The 22,863-nt window shown below is 45.4% G+C and overlaps 1 protein-coding gene and 1 pseudogene across 2 annotated transcripts in view; both read right to left on the reverse strand.

Annotated features, from left to right (window-relative positions):
* The window catches only part of TXNRD1 (thioredoxin reductase 1), a 143,933-nt gene that overhangs the window by 119,647 nt on the left and 1,423 nt on the right, over positions 1-22,863 (reverse strand). The gene's annotated exons all lie outside the window — the stretch shown is intronic.
* On the reverse strand, positions 8,427-8,844 carry LOC116479458 (large ribosomal subunit protein eL28-like; annotated as a pseudogene).

Consider the following 22,863-nt stretch of genomic DNA (forward strand, 5'->3'; position numbering starts at 1 on the left):
GACGGGGTTTCACTGTGTTAGCTAGGATGGTCTCGATCTCCTGACCTCGTGATCCGCCCGCCTCAGCCTCCCAAAGTGCTGGGATTACAGGCTTGAGCCACCGCGCCTGGCTGACTCCATCTTAAAAAAAAAAAAAAAAAAAGTGGAGATATACAGACCTGCTAGGAAGTTACTGTTCTGGTCCAAGCTAGAGATGATAAAGGCTGATTAGTAAGGTTAAAAAATACATTTGAAGGTAAAGCTAATTGCACAGATATATGTTGTACAGTTGTACAGATGGATGGAATAAGAGATGTAAGAGAAAGAGAATCAATGATAACGCTAGATTTCTGGCTTTAGCAATGGGGTAAATAATAGCACTCTTCAATGAAAAGCAGGAACACCCAGAGAGGAGGAAGAAAGACGGGAGGTGGGGGAAAACAATAGTTTGGGTCAAATCCATAGTATGGGTTAAGAGATCTATTATTATCCAAATGGAGAGGTTGACTAAGCAGCTGGATATGTAAGTATGGAGTTCAAGGGAGAAGTCAAGGCTAGAAATAAACATTTGGTGTCAAACATAACAGATATTTAATTCCATGTGTATTAGTCACAGCTCTTCAGAGAAACAGAACCAATAGGATACATGTATATATAGAGAGATTTTTTTCTTTTTTTTTTTTTTTTTTTAAAGAATTGACTCACACAGTTGTGAGGGCTGATAAGTCTGAAAACTCCAAGGCTGGCCGATAGGCTGGAAATTCAAGCAGGAGTTGATGTGGCAATCTTGAGACTAAAGGTGGTCTGGGTGCAGAATTGCTTCCTCTTTGGGAAACCTCCGTCTTTTCTCTAAGGTCTTCAACTAATTGGATGAAGCCCATCCACATTATGGAGGGTCATTAGCTTTACTCAAAGCCTACTGATTTCATTGTAAGTCACATCTAAAAAATACCTTCACAGCAACATCTATGCTTTTATCTGCCAAACAACTGATATGCTAGCCAAGTTGACACATAAAATTAACTGTCACTCCATGGGACTAGATGAAATTACCCTGGAGTTAATGTATTTAGAGAAATAAAGACAGCCCAGGACAGAGCCCAGGCATGCTCAAACTGCAAAAGGGGAAAAGAATCCAGCAATGGAGCCTAAGAAGGAGCTGGAGGGAGGTAGGAGGAAAACCAAGACTGTGGTGTCTCAGAAGCCAATGAAGAAGTGCTCCAAAAAGGAAGATCAACTATCTCAAGTGCTGCCAAGAAATCCTATAAGGTAAGGGCTGAGTCATGGAGGTCACTTATGAAAATGATGGTAGGTAAGACATCCTAATTAGAAGAAGTTCAGCAAGAAACAGAAAATAAGGAAATGAAGGGAATAAGTATAGCCAACTCTTAAAGGGGTTTTGCTATAAAAACAAAACAAAAAAAAATAGGAAAGGAGCTAAAGAGGGATGTAGGATAGAGAAATTTTTTTTTTTTTTTTTTGAGACAGAGTCTCACTCTGTCACCCAGGCTGGAGTGCAGAGGCACAATCTCAGCTCATAGTGACCTCTGCCTCCCGGGTTCAAGCAATTCTCCTGCCTCAGCCTCTCGAGTAGCTGGGACTACAGGTGCGTGCCACCACGCCCAGCTAATTTTTGTATTTTCAGTAGAGACAGGGTTTCACCACGTTGGCCAGGCTGGTCTTGAACTCCTGACTTCGTGATCCACCCACCTTGACCTCCCAAAGTGCTGGGATTACGGGCGTGAGCCACTGTGCCTGGCCAGACTTTTTGGTTTTTTTGGTTTGTCTAAGAAGGAAATTATTACAACATGTTTTTATGCTAAAGGAATAATCCAGTAGAGGGAACTTTGGCAATTTCCAAAGAAGGAGCAAAAAGAGATAATTGCAGAACCAAAGTCTGTTGAATATACCTTTATTATGCAGTGTAGGCTTTGAAGTCAAATCCAGGTTCTATTACTAACTACACAGCCAAGTTACTCAGCCTCTCTGCTTCTTCATCTTCTTTCTACAAGGCCCTTTGTGGTCCTTCCACCCCTTCATCTCACCCAAACTTCTCCTCAATCCCCATGATCCAGTCATTAGCTTGCTTTCAGTCCCTGTAATTACTGTGCTCCCTCCCACCACAGGGCTTTGCTAACTTCCAAGCATTGAGCAAATCTAGTTTGAACAGGTTTTCCTTGGGAAAACCAACAGAGAAGTCAAATCCCCCTATGAAATGTTCTCATGTTACCATCTATTCTTCCTGCCTAGTACTTACTACAATTGCAATCATACTTTTATGAGTATTTTATCAATGTCCGCCTCCCTCACTCTAGAATAGCACAGTCCAAGAGGACTTTCTGTGGTGATGAAAATATTCTAGCCAGGCGCGGTGGCTCACGCCTGTAATCCAAGCACTTTGGGAGGCCAAGGTGGGTGGATCACGAGGTCAGGAGATCGAGACCATCCTGGCTAACACGGTGAAAACCCGTCTCTACTAAAAATACAAAAAATTAGCCGGCCGCGGTGGCGGGCGCCTGTATTCCCAGCTACTCGGGAGGCTGAGGCAGGAGAATGGTGTGAACCCGGGAGGCGGAGCTTGCAGTGAGCCGAGATTGCGCCACTGCACTCCCGCCTGGGCGACAGAGCGAAACTCCGTCTCAAAAAAAAAAATTCTAAATCTACTCTGTCCAACCCAATAGCCACTCCCCATATGTGACTATTAAGTACATAAAAGATGGCTAGTACAGGTGTGGATGTGAAGTTCTAATGTTATATAAGTTTAATTAATATAGATGTACATAGTAGCCACATGTGAGCAGGGACCAGGATTAGTTATGCTCACCATCATGTTCCCAGCACTTAATATAGTATGCACACATAGTAATCAATCAATAAATAATTGTTGAGAGAGTAAATCTGTAAAAATGCAGATATTACTTAGTTAATTTGTACATTCCATCTTTTTCACAGAGAAAAGGAGAAGCTTTTACATGGTAAATGTTAGGGGGTCCTCAGTTTTATAAAGGTAATTTGGCCTTTAAGAATTTGATCAGAGGCCGGGCATGGTGGCTCACACCTGTAATCCTGGCCAGGCACGGTGGCTCACGCCTGTAATCCCAGCACTTTGGGAGGCTGTTTTTTTTTTTTGAGACAGAGTCTGGCTCTATCGCCCAGGCTCCAGACTGGAGTGCAGTGGCGTGATCTCAGCTCACTGCAAGCTCCGCCTCCCAAGTTCATGCCATTCTCCTGCCCCACCCTCCCGAGTAGCTGGGACCACAGGCGCCTGCCACCACGCCCTGCTAATTTTTTTGTATTTTGTTTAGTAGAGACGGGGTTTCACCATGTTAGCCAGGCTAACATGTTAGGCCAGGTGCAGTGGCTCACGTCTATAATCCCAGCACTTTGGGAGGCTGAGGCGGGCGGATCACGAGATCAGGAGATCGAGACCATCCTGGCTAACACGGTGAAACCCCGTCTCTACTAAAAATACAAAAAATTAGCCAGGCATGGGGGTGGGCACCTGTAGTCCCAGCTACTCGGGAGGCTGAGGCAGGAGAAAGGCGTGGACCCGGGAGGTGGAGCTTGCAGTGAGCCGAGATCATGCCACTGCACTCCAGCCTGGGCTACACAGTGAGACTCCGTCTCAAAAAAAAAAAAAAAAGAATTTGATCAGAGGCTGGGCATGGTGGCTCACACCTGTAATCCCAGCACTTTGGGAGGCTAAGGCGGGCAGATCACAAGGTCAGGAGATCAAGACCGTCCTGGCTAACAGGATGAAACCCCGTCTCTACTAAAAATACAAAAAAATTAGCCAGGCAGCCGGGCGCCGTGGCTCAAGCCTGTAATCCCAGCACTTTGGGAGGCTGAGGCGGGCGGATCACGAGGTCAGGAGATCGAGACCATCCTGGCTAACACGGTGAAACCCTGTCTCTATTAAAAACGCAAAAAATTAGCCGGGCGTGTTGGCGGGCGCCTGTATTCCCAGCTACTCGGGAGGCTGAGGCAGGAGAATGGCGTGAACCCAGGAGGTGGAGGTTGCGGTGAGCCGAGATCGCGCCACTGCACTCCAGCCTGGGGGACAGAGAAAGACTCCGTCTCAAAAAAAAAAAAAAAAAAAAAATTAGCCAGGCATGGTTGCAGGCGCCTGTAGTCCCAGCTACTCGGGAGGGTGAGGCAGGAGAATGGTGTGAACCCGGGAGGCGGAGGTTGCAGTGAGCCAAGATCATGCCACTGAACTCCAGCCTGGGTGACAGAGTGAGACTTCGTCTCAAAAAAAAAAAAAAGAATCTTGCCAAAGGTCACAAAGCAGGTAAGTGTTGCAGCTAGCATATAAATCCAACTATGCCTATCTCCAAATCCATTGTTTGTCTTATAATTAAATAATATATAGTGAGGAACAGGCTAAAAACAGGTAAAAGCAACAAGTAAATCCGGTAAACTTGATTTGTAGGGACAAAAAAAAAAAAAACCCGGTAACCTTCTGATAACAAACAAGGAAAAATCATCCATGAAACATCCACCCTGTAAACTTTGGAATCTACTCAGGGGACTATGACCTGTAGTCATTCTGTCTTTATTTCTTTTGTTTGTTTTTTGGAGACAGAATCTTGCTCTGTCATCCAGGCTAGAGTTCAGTGGCACAATCATAGCTCACCACAGCCTCAAACTCCTGGGTTTAAATGATCCTCACGCCTCAGCTTCCCAAGTAGCTGGCCAGAGGTACACACTACCATGCCTGACTAATTTTTTTTTTTTTTTTTTTTTGAGACAGAGTCTTGCTTTGTTGCCCAGGCTGGAGTGCAGTGGCGCAATCTCAGCTCACTGCAAGCTCCGCGCCTCCTGGCTTCACATCATTCTCCTGCCTCAGCCTCCCTAGTAGCTGGGACTATAGGCGCCCGCCACCACACCCAGCTAATTTTTTTTTTTTTTTGTATTTTTAATAGAAATGGGGTTTCACCGTGTTAGCCAGGATGGTCTTGATCTCCTGACCTTCTGATCCACCCGCCTTGGCCTCCCAAAGTGCTGGGATTACAGTCATGAGCCACCGTGCCCGGCCTATGCTTCATTTAAAAAAATTTTTTGTAGAGACAGGGTCTCACTTTGTTGCGCAGGCTGGTATCAAACTCCCGGGCTCAAGCAATCCTCTCACCTCAGCCTCCCAAAGTGCTGGGATTATAGGCATGAGCCACTGTGCTCGGCTCCCATCTTTATTTTTTATATCAAGCTATATGAAAGACATCTGTTTACATGTCCTCACTCTTAGAACCATCACTTATTGAACACCTCTGTGCCAGGAACTTTACACGTTCTCATTAGTCATCTCAATAACCCTTTGGGATATATATTATTTTCTCCATTTACAGATGAGTAACCCAAGTTTAAGTGACTGTCCCAAGAGCCGACAGCTAGTCCAGGATTTACGGCTGCATGCTCTTCACTCTCCACCACAGTATTATTTACTTGAGGGGTTGGTCTTTTTTACCCTGGCATTTGGCACGGTGCCTTTCCCACAATGGGCACTCAAGGTTCGAATTCAACTGGCACTTCAGCAGGCTTTTGACTGTTAGTGAAGTGGAAAAGAGAAGAAAGGGAGTATAAGGTGTTCTGGTAAACCAGTTCTGAGTGGTGGTGGGGAGGCCCTGATTTGTAGTATTTGCTAATTTCTGGAGTTGAATACTCCCACTTCGGCTAATTTCAAGCTACCAACCTACTTGCAAAATTCCTTGATATTTAACAAGGGATCTCTTGAGCTGGTACGAGCCAGCTCCAGCACACTGCCCAAAAGCTCAAGTCATCAGGTACAAGTCACTTTCACTTCTCTGTCTTCTCTTCCCAGCAGTTCTCTATACTTACAAGTCACTGCAACCTCAGAAGAATAAGGATTGTTCTACCCCTGCTAAAGCTCCCCTTTACCAGAGCACTATAACCTATAACCTATCCCAATTCCAAGTGGTCTTAGGGGACCCCACCTTTCTTCAACATCCTCTTCCTGTCTTGTATTCAGGGCCGTTCAAGCCATTCTGCCTTCAAATGTGCCCAGGTCTCCTCTTTTGTAAATCTCTGGGCTAATCCCATACCATCATCTGGCTTTCTACTAACAAGCAGTATAGCTCAATAGTTATAAGAGCCTGCAATGAAATCACGTAACCTGGCTTTTCTGCTGGCAAGCTGTGTGCCCCTAGGCAAGTTCTGTTACCTCTCTGTGCCTTCGTTTACTCATCTATAAAATGGTGATAAATACAGTATCTACACCTCATGTGATGATTGTGGAAAATGAGATGAGTAAATAGATGTAAAGGATGTAAATAGATGTAAAAGACTCAATAGCTTAGTTATTATAATCATTATGTCCTCATGCATGATATAAAACCATGATGACCTCAGTGTGGTTAGAAGTTTGGATTTTCCCCTTTTACAAGTTAGTCATTCACAGTAACTGTCAACAAAGCATTACAGTGGACACTGATCAAAACTTAACTCAAGGCCGGGTGCTGTGGCTCATGCCTGTAATCCCAGCACTTTGGGAGGCTGAGGCAGGTGGATTACCTGAGGTCGGGAGTTCGAGACCAGCCTGACCAACATGGAGAAAACCCTTCTCTACTAAAAATACAAAATTAGCCAGGCATGGTGGTGCATGCCTGTAATCCCAGCTACTCAGGACGCTGAGGCAGGAGAATCGCTTGAACCTGGGAGGCAGAGGTTGCAGTGAGCCAAGATTCCACCATTGCACTCCAGCCTGGAGTAGCAGGTTCATTTTTTCATTTTACTTTTAGTTAGCAAGCAATCTGTGGCTAAACATGCCATTTTCCACAGTGCGTATATTCTCATTACTCAGAGCTTGTCTTTTCTTGTCAGAAGAAGAAAAACATAATTTTCTTTTTTTTGAGATGGAGTTTGGCTCTTGTTGCCCAGGCTGGAGTACAATGGTGCGATCTCAGCTCACTGCAACCTCTGTCTCCCGGGTTCAAGTGTTTCTCCTGCCTCAGCCACCCGAGTAGCTGGGATTACAGGCATGTGCCACCACACCCGGCTAGAAAAACATAATTTTCTTAAACAACTTGCTAAAAGGAGTGAAAGGAACATGAAAAACTTCTTTAAAAATTGGTGTCTGCATTCTGCATTACATGTACACACATGCATAATATGCACGTGCTAGTACATGCAGAATATCCCCCTTCTGCAATCCACTTGCTTTTGGTCACTCAGTGTCCCATTTCAATCTTAGAGGAAAGAAAAAAGTTTTCATGTAGAAAACCACTGACCAGAAGTACCTCAGGAGGTACAGGCTCCATTCCAGTCAACTCTCAGATGTTTCATCTCATAAAAGTGCATATCAACCACCCTCACCACCAGCCAAGGAGTTACATACTAATTAGTAGTGGTAAACAGCTATTAGATCCTAAGATGAAAGAAGTGCCATATAGCTTATTATTATTAACCTCTAAATTCTTAAACACTATTAGATAGTTGATCTTGAGAGGAACATCCCCCTCTAATTTCTCTGAGTGCCAAAATCCCAGAATCCCAAGACAGTTGATGGCTACCAGTCTTTAATGGAAAGCTATGGTCACTTCATGGAGCTGGGCCTGAAAGGAGCCTTGGATCTTCCTAATGGTCTAGGCCCTGGTTTGAATTGAGAGTGACCTATGTCTCATTAAGAGGCATTCAGACCAATTTCTCCACCCCAAAGACAGATGAGAACCTTATAGTTCTCCACCAGTATATATCTGAATTCCTTTATCTATAGATTTTTTGTTTTTTGTTTGTTTTGTTTTGTTTTTGAGACGGAGTCTCACTCTGTCGCCCAGGCTGGAGTGCAGTGTCGCAATCTCGGCTCACTGCAAGCTCCGCCTCCCGGGTTCACGCCATTCTCCTGCCTCAGCCTCTCCGAGTAGCTGGGACTACAGGCGCCCGCCACCACGCCCGGCTAATTTTTTTGTATTTTTAGTAGAGACGGGGTTTCACCGTGGTCTCGATCTCCTGACCTCGTGATCCGCCCGCCTCGGCCTCCCAAAGTGCTGGGATTACAAGCGTGAGCCACCGCGCCCGGCCTGTATTTTTAGTAGAGACAGGGTTGCATCGTGTTAGCCAGGATGGTCTGGATCTCCTGACCTCTTGATTCATGTTTTTGTTTTTGAGAATGCCAGCTGACTATTGCTTTGGGGGCAGGTTTTCTAATCCGCTTCCTCTTTCTTCACCATCACAGGCTTCTGGCTGTGCAGGATGACTCTGGCCTGCAGAAGGCTGCCACGCACAGGTTGGGGCAGTACTTGTTCTTGAGGATCCTGTGTCTGATGCTGCTGAGGGTGGCAAGAGCATTCTTGGTTTTTTTTGTTTGTTTGTTTTTTTGAGATGGATTCTCACTCTGTTGCCCAGGCTGGAGTGCAGTGATGCAATCTCGGCTCACCACAACCTCTGCCTCCCGGGTTCAAGCGATTCTCCTGCCTCAGCCTCCTGAGTAGCTGGGACTATAGGTGTGCGCCACCATGCCCGGCTAATTTTTGTATTTTTATTAGAGATGGGGTTTCACTATGTTGGCCAGGCTGGTCTCGAACTCCTGATGTCATAATCTGCCCACCTCTGCCTCCCATTAGTGCTGGGATTACAGGCCTGAGCCACCGCGCCCAGCCTGAGCATTCTTGTTGATGGTGGTCTGCACGTAGGAGGTGGCAGGCTTCCGCTGGCTGGATCTCTGCTTCACAACTAGGACACTTTTGCCGTGGGATGCCGGCTCCACGCCGACAGTCTTGTGGTGAATAAGCCCAGTGTAGTGGAAGCAGTTGCAGGCCTTCAAGTTATTGGGCACGGTGCTGTAGGTCTGCTTATTCCTCTTGATCAGGAAACTAGAGCAGTGCCAACCACCCGTTGCAGATGTGCAGACATGGCAGCTTCTCTCGCAGCTGCAGCCGGAGACTGAAAATTATCTACAGATTTTAAATGCTTTTTTTTTGAGATGGAGTCTCGCTCTTGTCGCCCAGGCTAGAGTGCAATGGCATGATCTCGGCTCACTGCAACCTCTGCCTCCCAGGTTCAAGCAATTCTCCTGCCTCAGTGTTAGATATGAGTTCTAAATTTCTTTTCAAAGAATCAATATGTCAGTATGTTTAATTCTTTGCCTTCTACTTTTTTTCTTTTTCTTTTTTTTTTTTTTTTTAGGCGAGTCTCGCTGTGTCGCCCAGGCTCGAGTGCAGTGGTGCGATCTCGGCTCACTGCAAGCTCCGCCTCCCAGGTTCGTGCCATTCTCCTGCCTCAGCCTCCCAAGTAGCTGGGACTACAGGCGCCCGCCACCACGCCCAGCTAATTTTTTTGTATTTTTAGTAGAGACTGGGTTTCACCATAGCCAGGATGGTCTTGATCTCCTGACCTCGTGGTCTGCCCGCCTCAGCCTCCCAAAGTACTGGGATTACAGGCCTGAGCCACAGCGCAGGGACTTTTGCCTTCTACTTTTAAACTTAACTTCCTCGTAAAGCAACCTTTTCGATTACCTACTCCACTCTGACTCATTCTGATTACCTGCTCCACCCTTAAGTCATTCCGATTACCTACCCCACCCTGACTCATTCCTATTACCTGCTCTGTCATAACGATTTTTCCCGCCAAACCACTCACCCTGTCACTCTCTTTAAATTAGTGAATTGGAATGTTTAGCCTGTGCAGTCTAACCCTAGCCAATAGGGGAACGACACAGCAGCAGGGGCCATGTGTGTCAGGGATAAGAACCCCTTCCCCTCCCTTATCGAAGTGTGTGCTCACCATTACTCCATCTGTAAAGGCACACACTTCTATAGAAGTAACTTGCCTTGCTGTGAATTAAAAAGAAAACTTTATATTCCGGTGCTATTTCTTTTGCGGCACTGAAACTTTACTTATAACATCAGCCTCCCGAGTAGCTGGGATTACAGGCACTCGCCACCATGCCCGGCTAATTTTTGTATTTTTAGTAGAGACAGGGATTCACCATGTTGGCCACTGGGATTACAGGCGTGAGTCACCGTGCCTGGCCCTAAATGCTTATTTGCTCTTTCTTAAAGTGAATTCAAATACATCTTTCTTTCTTTTTCTTCTTTTTTTTTTTTTTTTTTTTTGAGACAGATCCTGGCTCTGTTGCTCAGGCTGGAGTGCATTGATGCGATCTTGGCTTACTGCAACCTCTGCCTCATGAGTGTCAGGCCTCTGAACCCAAGCTAAGCCATCATATCCCCTGTGACCTGCACATCGTATACATCCAGATGGCCTGAAGCAACTGAAGATCCACAAAAGAAGTGAAAATAGCCTTAACTGATGACATTCCACCATTGTGATTTGTTTCTGCCCCATCCTGACTGATCAATGTACTTTGTAATGTCCCCCACCCCTAAGAAGGTTCTTTGTAATTCTCCCCACCCTTGAGAATGTACTTTGTGAGATCCACCCCCTGCCCACAAAACATTGCTCCTAACTCCACCACCTATCCCAAAACCTATAAGAACATTTAATGATATGGCCCGGCATGGTGGCTCACACCTGTAATCCCAGCATTTTGGGAGGCCGAGGCGGGCAGATCATGAGGTCAGGAGATCGAGACCATCCTGGCTAACACGGTGAAATCCCCGTCTCTACTAAAAAAATACAAAAAAATTAGTGGTGGGTGCCTGTAGTCCCAGCTACTCAGGAGGCTGAGGCAGAAGAATGGCATGAACCTGGGAGACGGAGCTTGCAGTGAGCTGAGATCGCACCACTACACTACAGCCTGGGCGACAGAGCGAGACTCCATCTCAAAAAAAAAAGAACTAATGATAATCCCACCACCCTTTGCTGACTCTCTTTTCGGACTCAGCCTGCCTGCCCCCAAGTGAAATAAACAGCCTTGTTGCTCACACAAAGCCTGTTTGGTGGTCTCTTCAGGAGGATGCGCATGAAACTGAGTAGCTGAGATTACAGGCTTGCACCACCACACCCGGCTAATTTTTTTGTATTTTTAGCAGAGACAGGGTTTCACCATGTTGGCCAGGCTGGTCTCAAACTCCTGACCTCAGGTGATCTGCCCGCCTTGGCCTCCCAAAGTGCTGGGATTATAGGCGTGAGCCACCACGCCCGGCTATTTAATCTTTCAATGATTTCAGGAATATCCTGAGGCTGTATTGCTATAAAGGAGGCTATATTACCTCCTACTCTGCTTGGCAGGATTCAGTGTTGACCATTAAGTGACTTTCCTCCTTCTCGGAGGAAAAACATACATTAGGCCAGTATCTAGTCATTGCCCTTTCTAAGATAGCAAAGTATTTTCCATCTCACTACTATCAAATAATGGCCATATTAAGGTGTTTCTATACTTATGATTTAAACAGGAAACAAATGGACTTACAATGAAAATCCTAGGGCCCTTAAGAATTATGATAAATCTACTCTGCCTTTGCTCTAGAAATGGAATAACAAAGCCTGAATGACAGCACATCTGTTTACAACATGGTTTATTTTAAGCCCACTGTTGACACCTATTGCTCAGAAAAAAAGACTTTTGAAAATATTACTGTTCATTGACAGTGCATGTGGTCGCTCAAGAGATGTGATGGAGATGTACAAGGAGATGAATGTTGTTTTCATGACTACTAACACAAAATCCATTCTGCAGCCCAGGGATAAAGGAGTAATTTTGACTTTCGAGTCTTATTATTTAAGAAATGTATTTTATAAGGCTATAGCTGCCATAGACAGTGATTCCTCTGACAGATCTGGGCAAAGTAAGCTGAAAATCTTCTGGAAAAGATTCACTATTCTAGATGCCATTCAGAACATTCATGATTCATGGGAAGAAGTCAATATATCAACATTAACAAGAGTTTGGAAGAAGGTGATTCCAACCCTTATGAGTAACTTTGATGAATTCAAGACTTCAGTGGAGGAAGTAACTGAAGATATGGTGGAAATAACAAGAGAACTAGAATTAGAAGAGAAGGCCAGGCATGGTGGTGCACATCTATAATCCTAGCACTTTGGGAGGCCAATGTAGGAGGATCGCTTGAGCTCAGGAATTCAAGACTAGCCTGGGCAACATAGTGGGACCCTGTCTCTACAAAAAAAATTAAAAATTAGCTGGGTGGGCCAGGCATGGTGGCTCACACCTGTCATCCCAGCATTTTGGGAGGACAAGGTGGGCGGATCACAAGGTCAGGAGATCGAGACCATCCTGGCCAACATGATGAAACCCTGTCTCTACTAAAAATACAAAAAAAATTAGCTGGGCATGGTGGCACATGCCTGTAGTCCCAGCTACTCGGGAGGCTGAGGCAGGAGAATTGCTTGAACCCGGGAGGCAGAGGTTGCTATGAGCCAAGATAGCGCCACTGTACTCCAGCCTAGGGACAGACGAGACTCCATCTCAACAACAACAACAACAAAAATTAGCTAGGTGTGGTAGCATGTGCCTGTAGTCCCAAGTACTTGAGAGGCTGAGGCAGGAGGATCATTTGAGCCTGGGAGGTTGAGGCCACAGTGAGCCATGACTGCATCACTGCAGCTCAGCCTGGGTGACAGAAGAAACCCTGTCTTGAAAAAATAAAAAAGGGGCCGGGCGCGGTGGCTCAAGCCTGTAATCCCAGCACTTTGGGAGGCCGAGGCAGGCGGATCACGAGGTCAGGAGATCGAGACCATGGTGAAACCCCGTCTCTACTAAAAAAATACAAAAAATTAGCCGGGCGTGGTGGCAGGCGCCTGTAGTCCCAGATACTCGCGAGGCTGAGGCAGGAGAATGGCGTGAACCCGGAAGGCGGAGCTTGCAGTGAGCCAAGATTGTGCCACTGCACTCCAGCCTGGGGGACAGAGCAAGACTCCGCCTCAAAAAAAAAAAGAAAAAACAAAAAAGAAACACAGAAAAAGAAGAAAAAAAGAACCCACAAAAAGTAGTCTGATGACATGACTGAATTAATGTAATCTCATGTAAAATTTGAATGGATGAGGAGTTGCTTGAAGATGCTGTGAACTTTGTTGAAATGACAACAAGGGCTGGGCACAGTCATTCGCGCCTATAATCCCTGCACTTTGGGAGGCCAAGGCGGGCCAGATTACCTGAGGTCAGGAGTTTGAGACCAGCCTGGCCAACATGGAGAAACCCCATCTCTACTAAAAATACAAAAATTAGCCAGGCATGGTGGCAGGCGCCTGTAATCCCAGCTACTCAGGAGGCTGAGGCAGGAGAATCACTTTAACCCAAGAGGCAGAGGTTGCAGTGAGTCGAGATAGTGCCTGGGAAAAAAGAGTGAGACTCCGTCTCAAAAAAAAAAAAAAAAAAGAAATGACAACAACGGATTTATAATATGACATAAATTTAACTCATAAGCAGTGGCAGGGTTTGAGAGGATTGGTTCCAGTTTTGAAAGAAGTTCTACGGTAGGCCAGGCGCAGTGGCTCACGACTGTAATCCCAGCACTTTGAGAGGCCAAAGCGGGTGGATCACATGAGGTCAGGAGTTCGAGACCAGCCTGGCCAACATGATGAAACTCCGTCTCTACTAAAAATACAAAATTAGGCAGGCGTGGTAGTGCAGCCTGTAGTCCCAGCTACTCAGGAGGCTGAGGCAGGATAATTGCTTGAACCTAGGAGGCAGAGTTTGCAGTGAGCCAAGATCGTGCCACTGTACTCCAGCCTGGGGACAGAGTGATACTCCATTTCTTTTGTTTTTTTTGAGACAGAGTCTCGCTCTGTCACCCAGGCTAGAGGGCAATGGCGCGATCTCAGCTCTCTGCAAACTCTGCCTCTCAGGTTCATACCATTCTCCTGCCTCAGCCTCCGGAGTAGCTGGGACTACAGGCACCCGCTACCACGCCCGGCTAATTTTTTTTTTTTTGTATTTTTAGTAGAGACGGGGTTTCACTGTGTTAGCCAGGATGGTCTCCAACTCCTGACCTCGTGATCCGCCCACCTTAGCCTCCCAAAGTGCTGGGATTACAGGCGTGAGCCACCGCGCCCAGCCAGTGATACTCCATTTCAAAAAATAAAAATATAAAAGAAAGAGAGAGACAGAGACAGAGAGGAAGGGGCTGGGTCCAGTGGCTCATGCCTGTAATCCCAGCACTTTGGGAGGCCAAGGTAGGTAGGTGGATTACCTGAGGTCAGGAGTTTGAGACCAGCCTGGACAACATGATGAAACCCTGTCTCTACTAAAAATATAAAAAATTAGCCAGGTGTGGTGGCAGGTGCCTGTAATCCCAGCTACTCAGGAGGCTGAGGCAGGAGAATTGCTTGAACCTGGGATATGGAGGTTGCAGTGAGCCCAGATTACGCCATTGCATTCCAGCCAGGGCAATAAGAGCAAAACTCGGTCTCAAAAAAAAAAAAAGAGAGAGAGGAAGGAAGGAGGGAAGGAGGGAGGGAAGGAAGGACGGAAGGAAGGGAAGAGGGAAGGAAGGGAAGGGAAGGGGAAAGAAAGAAAGAGAGAGAGAAAGAAAGAGAGAGAGAAAGAAAGAGAAAGAAAGAAAGAAAGAAAAAAAGAAAGAAAGAAAGAAAGGAAGGAAGAAGGAAAGGAAGGACACCATCACACCTAGGAACACCTATCATGATGCCAACACCATGAACATTATACATAAGACAGGTGGGGCAGGTCATGGAAGGTTCTATGGGATAGTCTCAGAAAAAAGAAAGAAAGAAAGAGAAGAGGCCGGGCGCGGTGGCTCACGCTTGTAATCCCAGCACTTTGGGAGGCCGAGGAGGGTGGATCACGAGGTCAGGAGATCGAGACCACGGTGAAACCCCGTCTCTACTAAAAAATACAAAAAAATTCGCCGGGCGTGGTCGCGGGCGCCTGTAGTCCCAGCTACTCGGAGAGGCTGAGGCAGGAGAATGGCGTGAACGCGGGAGGCAGGAGAATGGCGTGAACGCGGGAGGCAGAGCTTGCAGTGAGCTGAGATTGTGCCGCCACTGCACTCCAGCCTGGGTGACAGAGCGAGACTCTGTCTCAAAAAAAAAAAAAAAAAAAAAGAAAGAGAAGAAAAGAAAGAAAGAGAAAGAAAGGAAAAGAAAAGAAAGAAGGAAAGAAAGTAAGGCAGGCTGGGCATGGTGGCTCATGAGACTCCAGCTCTACAGAAAATACAAAAACTAGCTGGGTATGGTGGCACATACCTGTACTGCCATCTACTCGGGAGGCTGAGGTGGGAGGATTGCATGAGGCCAGGAGTTGAAGGCTGCAGTGAGCCAAGATCATACCACTGCACTCTAGCCTGGGCAATAGAGCAAGAAAGAAAAGAAAGCAAGAAAGAAAAAGAAAAAGAAGAAAGAAAGAGAGAGAGAGAAAGAAAGAAAGGAAGGAAGGGAAAGAAAAGAAAAAGAAAAGAAAGAAAGAAAGTGCTATATATAAAGGTTTCTTCTTTTTTTTTTTTTTTTTTTTTTTTTTTTGAGACGGAATCTTGCTCTGTCGCCCAGGCTGGAGGGCAGTGGCGCGATCTCGGCTTACTGCAAGCTCCGCCTCCCGGGTTCACGCCATTCTCCTGCCTCAGCCTCCCGAGTAGCTGGGACCATAGGCGCCCGCCAACATGCCCAGCTAATTTTTTGTGTTTTTAGTAGAGACGGGGTTTCACCCTGTTAGCCAGATGGTCTTGATCTCCCGACCTCGTGATCTGCCTGCCTCGGCCTCCCAAAGTGCTGGGATTACAGGTGTGAGCCGCAGCGCCCAGCCAACTAGTTTTTTTTTTTTTTTGAGCTGAAGCCTTGTTCTGTCACCAGACTGGAGTGCTGTGGCGTGATCTCAACTCACTGCAACCTCCACCTCTCAGGTTCAAGCGATTCTCCTGCCTCAGTCTCCCGAGTAGCTAGGACTACAGGCACGCGTCACCATGCCCAGCTAATTCTTGTATTCTTAGTAGAGACGGGGTTTTACCATGTTGGCCAGGATGGTCTCCATCTCCTGACCTCATGATCCACCCACCTTAGCCTCCCAAAGTGCTGGGATTACAGGCGTGAGCCACCGCACTGGGGCTCTTCCTATTATTATTACCCCATGAGAAAAATGAACAGGCAATTCAGATAATGAAATACAACACAGTGAATACAATTTAGATAGTCCCAACTACTTGGAAGGCTGAGGTGGGAGGACCACCTGAGCCCAGCAAGGTACACATAGGAAATACAACATACACGAAAAAATATTGTGCCTCATTAATAATCAAAGTGATACAAATTAAGATAAGGAAATCTGTTTTTACCTCTCCAATAGGCAAATAATGATTTTTAAAAACCTATTATTATTTCTTTTCTTTTTTTTTTTTTTTTTAAAAGATTTTGTGTGGCACTGGCTCAATTTGTCCAGCCAGATCACTTTTTTTTTTTTTTTTTTTTTTTAAGACGGAGTCTGGGCCGGGCGCGGTGGCTCACGCTTGTAATCCCAGCACTTTGGGAGGCCGAGGCGGGCAGATCACGAGGTCAGGAGATCGAGACCACGGTGAAACCCCGTCTCTATTAAAAATACAAAAAATTAGCCGGGCGTGGTGGCGGGCGCCTGTAGTCCCAGCTACTCGGAGAGGCTGAGGCAGGAGAATGGCGTGAACCCGGGAGGCGGAGCTTGCAGTGAGCTGAGATCGCGCCACTGCACTCCAGCCTGGGCGACAGAGCGAGACTCCGTCTCAAAAAAAAAAAAAAAAAGACGGAGTCTGGCTCTGTCACCAGGCTGGAATGCAGTGGTATGACCTCAGCTCACTGCAACCTCCACCTCCCAGGTTCAAGCAATTCTCCTGCCTCAGCCTCCCAAGTACTTGGGACTACAGGCACGCGCCACCACGCCCAGCTAATTTTTGTATTTTTAGTAGAGACAGGGTTTCACCATGTTGGCCAGGCTGGTCTTGATCTCTTGACCTCGTGACCTGCCTGCCTCAGCCTCCCAAAACACTGGAATTACAGGCATGAGCCACTGTACCTGGCCCAAAACCTATTATTATTTCTTACTACTAAGTACAGGGAACTCTTTGAGCTTATGAAGTTATTAATTAGCACACACCATTTAAAGGGCTCTAGAAGCTTAGAATTGTTCATACTCTGACCCATAAATCCATTGCAGTAATCTATCCTAAGAAAATAATTCTAAAAACAGCAAAAACTTCACGTACAAAGAAAAATATTTCTAACCTATTATTCCACAATAGCAAAAAATTGGCAATAGACTATTTGTCCAAATATAGTAGAATGGCTAAGTAAACACATGGACTATTTTGTAGTCATTGAGAAAATTAAGAACTTATATAACATGTAAAATATTAAATAATAAAACAGAACAGAGTTTACAAAAAAGACATAAAATATTAATAGTGGCGATCTCTGGATGCAATTATATGTGATTTTTTGTATTTTATTATATTGTGGTCTCCAAATTTTAAAAAAATAAACATTTTTATAGACAAAACCAAAATGCTTAGAGAATATTTTGAGCCTCATTCATAAAATAAATAGAACAACCTCCCATATCTCCTCATTCTCTATGGGAGAAAGCCTCTTTACTTTTCAACTCTTAACCTCTCATCGTTCTCTGCCCCAGGCCTTCCCAGATTTGCTCTAAATGAACACGCCATGATGTTTTCTAAGTTGTTTTTGTTTACAGCTTTAAATGTCTTACCCACTACCTTTGTCCACCCGTGATCCTACAGCCTTTAGAGATACCAGATTACACTGAAATTGGAAGTGAGGCAGAGGCAAACAAGTAAAATGATATTAAAGAATGAGGTTGTGCTTTACTCATCTTTTCTCTCCTGCCAGTGCTTGGCATATAAATAGGTGCCCAAAACAAATCTGTTGAATGAGTAAGTATCAATACCAAAGTGGTGAGAACTGAGCTAGCTAGGGTACCTCTGCTCGTGAGGGGTTTTTATTTGTTCAAGGAAAACAATGCCCAAAGAGGCAACTGGGGAAGCAGACAGGCCTGGGCTTGACACAGCAACACTGAGCAAGTTATTCAAATGCTGAGCATGTGCTTCCTCACAACAACAGAATTAATTCCAACAACCACACAAAGCTGTTGTGAGGATTAAGTAAGAGAGATATGAGACACTGCCATAAAAAGAAACTGAAATATTAGTTCCTCTCCCTCTTGCTGAAGGCATTAAAGCCATGTCCTCCATAAGCAGCCAGGAGACATGAATAATACACATCAGAACCCCCAAGCTAGTGACATATGGCATCCAGACGCACACTTTTGGCAAACTGCTGAAATCTTATGTCTGTTTTCCACATTTATAGCTACAGAATGTCAGCAGCTGCCAGACCAAATTAAGATGATTACACTGATGTTGTCTGTTCCTTAGATCAAAGCTCCTAGGAAGACACCTGAAGTATAGATACAAGTCTTTGTAAATCAACAGGCCCTGTGAGTGGCAGCTCATCCACAGGGATAGCCAAGGTGTGTGTAGCTGGCATGGTGGCAGATTGTACAACCTCTGCCACCAAACACACCACCACATGTGTGTGCAACAGACACCATCACATCTAGGAACACCTATCATGATATTGACACCACGAACATTATACATAAGACACAGGGGGCAAGTCATGGAAGGTTCTACCAGATAGTCTCAGGAAGTAGTGGGAGGGACCACAAATTGCCAGTAGGTTCACTAGAAAGCCAGCCACCCTGTATACTAATACTTTACTATGTTTTTATTTCCTCATCATAAGAAGGTGATATCACCGCCTACCTGATTGGTGGTATTCTGAAGATTAAATAGGAGAACATGCATAAGCCTCTGGCACAGGGAAGATAGCATGTATGACTACTACCACTGCCTACACACAGGACATGAATGCCAGGCCTCCCGGTTCTGAGTTTCTCTCTCCAACACCAATCTCAGTAGAACTCAGTGGACCTTGATGGTTTTCAAATAATAACCTTATGTAGACTGGCCAAAATACAGCCAAAAGAAGGAAGAAGAAAATGTTAGGGTGAAGAGAGAGGATCCCCTGGTAGCACAACTTCTCCTCTTGATTTTCTGTGAGAGGTGATACTACTGCAAACACAGGAATTCACGGGGCACTCACTCCATTACCAATCCAGTTAGGCAGTACACAGGCCCTCAACTCTAAAGGAAAATAAGAGGAATTTGCTAGAAAAAAAAAGAAAAAAACACACAAGCAAGTCTAATTCCTTTAGACAGGAAGCACACCTGCCTAGTATACTACTGTATTCCCAGTGCTTAGTATACAGAGCCTAGACCACAGCAGGCACTCAATAAATATGCTGAATGAATAAATGCACCCATGTGATTCTATGCCAACTACTCCTGTCTACCAATTGATCTTCTGACTCTTTAAATACCCACTATGATCCAGGCCCTGGGAAGATTACGTAGCCAACACTGGTGTGAAAATCATGCCTATGGAGGGTTCTTTTGGAACCCAGAAGAAACAGATAAAGGAGGTGTTTTATTCATGAAACCAGCACTTAGAAGACTGCATCAGCAGTTCCAGCTCCATGATTACAAGCTCCTCGAAGACATGAACCAGATCACATCTCTCCTGTGTGGCTAAGGCCAACTGCACATGTAGAATAGTGTTCCTCCTATGCTTGGGACAAATAAATCTCACAAAATCAAAACTGTGTTAATATTCATTCTTCCTACTTGCCTTAGAACAGGGTGTCAAACTTGGTCTTTTTTTTTTTTTTTGATACAGAGTCTTGCTTTTGTTGCCCAGGCTGGAGTGCAATCTCAGCGCACTGCAACCTCCGCCTCCTGCGTTCAAGCAATTCCCCTGCCTCAGCCTCCTGAGTCGCTGGGATAATAGGCGCCCGCCACCATGCCGGGCTAATTTCTGTATTTTTAGTAGAGACAGGATTTTGCCATGTTGGCCAAGCTGGTCTCGCGCCTGTAATCCCAAATGTTTGTGAGGCCGAGGCAGGTGGATCACCTGACATCAGGAGTTTGAGACCAGCCTGACCAACACGGTGAAACCCCGTCTCTACTAAAAACACAAAATTAGCCAGGCGTGGTGGCACATGCCTGTAATCCCATCTACTTGGGAGGCTGAGGCAGGAGAATTGCTTGAACCCAGGAGGCAGAGGTTGCAATGAGCTGAGACTGCACCTTTGCTCAATGAGCTGAGAACGCACTTTCTTAGCGAGCTCAGTGCATCTTTGCTCAGTGAGCTGAGAATGCACTTAATTCGTCTCAAAATAAATAAATAAACATAGTGAGAAGATTGGCATTGTTTCACATCTTTTGAATTTACTTAGCATCGGTCCTAATAAAAAACAACTAGATTCCCATATTTGCTTCTGGATTAATTTGTTGCAACATATGTTTTGGTAGAAGTAAATGAAAAATCCAGTCTCACATAGAAAAGTAGTTGGAAAAGGAGAAATTTAATAGATTTTTCAGTCACCACACCTCCCCACTGGCAATACACATTTAAAAAAGATAAGAATAGTCTGAAAAATGATAGAGAAAGTAAAGAAGACATTTAAGAAAGAACAAGGGAGCCGGGCGTGGTGGCTCATGCCTGTAATCCCAGAACTTTGGGAGGCCGAGGTGGATGGATCACCTGAGGTCAGGAGTTCGAGACCAGCCTGACCAACATGGAGAAACTCTGTCTCTACTAAAAATACAAAATAAGCTGGCTGTGGTGGCGCATGCCTGTAATCCCAGCTACTCTGGGGGCTGAGGCAGGAGACTTGCTCAAACCCAAGAGGTGGAGGTTGTGGTGATCCCAGATCGTGCCATCGCACTCCAACCTGGGCAACGAGCAAAACTCCATCTCTGCCGGGCGCGGTGGCTCACGCCTGTAATCCCAGCACTTTGGGAGGCCGAGGCGGGTGGATCACGAGGTCAGGAGATCGAGACCATCCTGGCTAACACGGTGAAACCCCGTCTCTACTAAAAATACAAAAAAAAAAATTAGTCGGGCGTGGTGGTGGGCGCCTGTAGTCCCAGCTACTCGGAGAGGCTGAGGCAGGAGAATGGCGTGAACCCGGGAGGCGGAGCTTGCAGTGAGCCGAGATCGTGCCACTGCACTCCAGCCTGGGCGACAGCGAGACTCCGTCTCAAAAAACAAAACAAAACAAAACAAAAACAAAAAAAAAACTCCATCCAAATAAAAAAAAAGAAAGAAAGAAAGAAAGAGCAACGGAAGTATAACTGCGGAACCACCGGGACAAAAGTCAATTCATAATCCAATGCTTATTTTCTGGGACTGAAAATAAAGTTCATACATGTATTAAATCACAGACTCTTAAAACTTCCTTAACCACTTACTAACAGATTTAGAAATAAAACATCAGCCATTTGTTACCAAAAAACACAAGTTTTCCAGATTCATAAAGAAAATCCTTACAAATCATGCTCCCCAAGCACTTAGTGCGTTCATCCTGCCCATCTGTTCCGATGTTACCTCCTTTACCTTTCCCATCCTTGAAGGACATGTTCATTTGCTTTACCTTATATTAGTTTAATTTGCTTGTTTGGTTATTGTTCTGTTTGGTTATTTTTCCCTAATTCACAGCAAGTTGCAAGTGACTTAAGTTTCCCAGGAAAATTTATATTTTTATAAAAGGCTACTTTTGGACCCAGAAGAAATTTTATTTATTGTGATTTCCTTTCATACTATGGAGTATTTAGGGGCAAGAGCCTTCCTTGATGAAGAAATAGAAGGGTCACTGTAGAGGAGCCAGACAACATGGTATTATGGAAATAACATAGGCTTCAGAATTACATAGGCCTGTGTCCAAATTATAGATCCAGTATTTATATGAAGTTACGGAAGTTTTCTGTTGTTGTTTTTTGTTTGTTTGTTTGTTTGTTCGTTTTTTGAGAAGGAGTTTTGCTCTTGTTGCCGAGGCTGGAGTGCAATGGCGCGATCTTGGCTCACCGCAACCCCTGCCTCCCGGGTCCAAGCGATTCTCCTGCCTCAGCCTCTCGAGTACCTGGGATTACAGGCATGCACCACCATGCCCGGCTAATTTTGTATTTTTAGTACAGATGGGGTTTCTCCATATTGGTCAGGCTGGTCTTGAACTCCCGACCTCAGGTAATCCTCCCGCCTCAGCCTCCCAAAGTGCTGGGATTACAGGCGTGAGCCACCACACTGGGTCAATGTTAAGGAAGTTAATTGACTTCTCTGGGATTCAATTTCCTCATTTATAAAATATAGAGAATATCTTCCTTGCTGAGTTCATGTGAGGATAGGTGACTATATTTAACCCAGCATAGTCCATGTAAAACAGGGACTAACACTCTATATATGGTAGTTATTATGTGATGCTCTCTGTGTTACAGAACCTATCTTTAGAAACACCAAGTAATATGTCTTGCCACACAACTACCTCCTTCCTCCTGACCCTAGAAATGAAACTTATGGCCGGGTGCGGTGGCTCACACCTGTAATCTCAGCACTTTGGGAGGCTGAGGCGGGCGGATCACCTGAGGTCAGGAGTTCGAGACCAGCCTCAACATGGAGAAACACCATCTCTACTAAAAATACAAAATTAGCCGGGCGTAGTGGTGCATGCCTGTAATCTCAGCTACTCGGGAGGCTGAGGCAGGAGAATTGCTTGAACCTGGGAGGCAGAGGTTGCAGTGAGCTGAGATCGTGCCATTGCACTCCAGCCTGGGCAACAAGAGGGAAACTCCATCTCAAAAAAAAAAAAAAAAAAAAAAAAAAGAAATGAAACTTACATGCCAATTGTTCATATCTCCCAATTGCCATATATCTTTCTCTGTCTAGTTGAATCCTTTCTTTGTTGTTGTTGTTGTTGTTGTTGGGGTTCTGAGACACAGTCTCACTCTGTCACCCAGGCTGGAATGCAGTGGTGCGATCTTGGCTCAGTGTAACCTCTGCCTCCTGGGTTCCAGCGATTCTCCTGCCTCAGCCTCCCAGGTAGCTGGGACTACAGGCGCACACCACCACACCCAGCTAATTTTTTTTATTATTTAGTAGAGACGGGGTTTCACCATATTGGCC

This window comes from Hylobates moloch, unplaced genomic scaffold (assembly GCF_009828535.3).
Source record: "Hylobates moloch isolate HMO894 unplaced genomic scaffold, HMol_V3 SCAFFOLD_12, whole genome shotgun sequence".
In the NCBI taxonomy this organism is placed as follows: domain Eukaryota; kingdom Metazoa; phylum Chordata; class Mammalia; order Primates; family Hylobatidae; genus Hylobates; species Hylobates moloch.